Source organism: Pundamilia nyererei, unplaced genomic scaffold (genome assembly GCF_000239375.1).
Source record: "Pundamilia nyererei isolate P.nyererei 1_Seehausen unplaced genomic scaffold, PunNye1.0 scaffold03542, whole genome shotgun sequence".
NCBI classification, from domain to species: Eukaryota; Metazoa; Chordata; class Actinopteri; order Cichliformes; family Cichlidae; genus Pundamilia; species Pundamilia nyererei.
This window is the reverse complement of record NW_005190943.1, coordinates 1-1,556: the sequence shown is the minus strand read 5'-3', so window position 1 is coordinate 1,556 and position 1,556 is coordinate 1.

The window sequence follows — 1,556 nt, the reverse complement described above, 5'->3', positions numbered from 1 at the left end:
TGTGTTCTCCCCGTGCTCTCTCTCCTCCTGTCTGAACCTCTGTGTACTTCCTGTTTTACTTTGGCAGTCTCCCGTCAGTGTGCATTTACTCCTGCCGTGTCTTGTTATGATTATCAGTGTCACCTGTGTTCCCCGTGTGTTCCCACTTCCCTCGTTAACCCTCTGTGTATTTATGTATGCGTCTCCCTCAGTTCGGTGTCGCGTTCTTCCTCATTCATGGCTGTGTGTTTCTCCGTGCAATATTTTATAGTTTCCAGTTTAGTTTGTATGGTTTTTCTGTCCAGCAATAAAGCTGTGTTTTGAGTTCAATCCTGCCTCCATGAGCTTGCGTTTGGGTCCTCATCCTGCCTGCACACAGCCGCAACCATGACAGTTTCTATCTGGCTATGTCATTGTCTTGGTTGGCAGGTGACAAGTCAAACCCACTATTATCCTTTTTACTGAATGTTCATCAATTATATGTGATTCACTCCACCATTTCATCCTCAAAATCTCAAAGTAGACTTTGTTGGTCTTTACTGCTACTACCTCAAATGAACCAGAAAAATTGTATGTCCACCTTGATAAAAATTTATCTGAACTGACAAACTGATTCTCTTTCCTACCAGGTAATACTGGTTCACCCCAGTGAGGCAATCACAGTGCTGGGCAGACTCACCAGAGAACAGCCGGATAGAGTTTTTTTCAAAAGCCAGTTCCGCTCAGGGATTGTCAGTGAAACTACCACCTGTAATGTATGTTTGCGTCCATTCCGGCAGCCTGTGTGCAACTACACTGAGCTGCATACAGGTCAGCAGTGGTTCTGCTACAAGCCAAAGAAGCTCAGTTGTGATGCCAGGATCAGTCACTCCAAGGGGGGATTTACACAAAACATCACCGTCATGGAGAACAAGCTGTTTCAAAGGTATGCATTATCTATTTTGTATGTCTGTAGTGAGAGGTTGAGGGAGTTATAAACAGTAGTAATATCTGCAATATAGTAATAATAGTATAATAATAATAGTAATATCTGTGTACCTGGATCCTGTCTTCTAAAATAAAAATCCTTCAATATTTTTAAGCTACTTTACAGAGTAATAGACAATAAGCAATTCTTCACTGATACTCTTGGTAGTGGCCACCCAGCAAATGTTAACCCAAAAGAGAAATATTGGCCTCTTTAGCTGCTCATTCATTGTATTCACCATCTGTCAGTAAGCCAATAAATTTCTTAAGCGACCACATTAAATAGATTTTGATACTCACTGGTGTTTAGCCAGGGCGCTCTTTGATTAAAACTGCTCCCTACTCTTTTTAATAAAAAACTCTGACGTGTTATCCAAGTGAACTGAAGCTGTAATTCAATAAAATTTTAAAGATGAAATTTGTCATAAAACAAGAGGTCTTTCTTCTAGTGTTGTGCGATATAACCAAAATCTCATATCCCGATATAAGAATTCTATCGTCCCGATAACGATATAAATCACAAAAATGTAACATTTTCTGTAAATTCTATGAATCTCGGGCAGCTCGTCTTGCGGGAAGTGTTTCCAGCTGCGCGTCATGTAGCTGGAGTG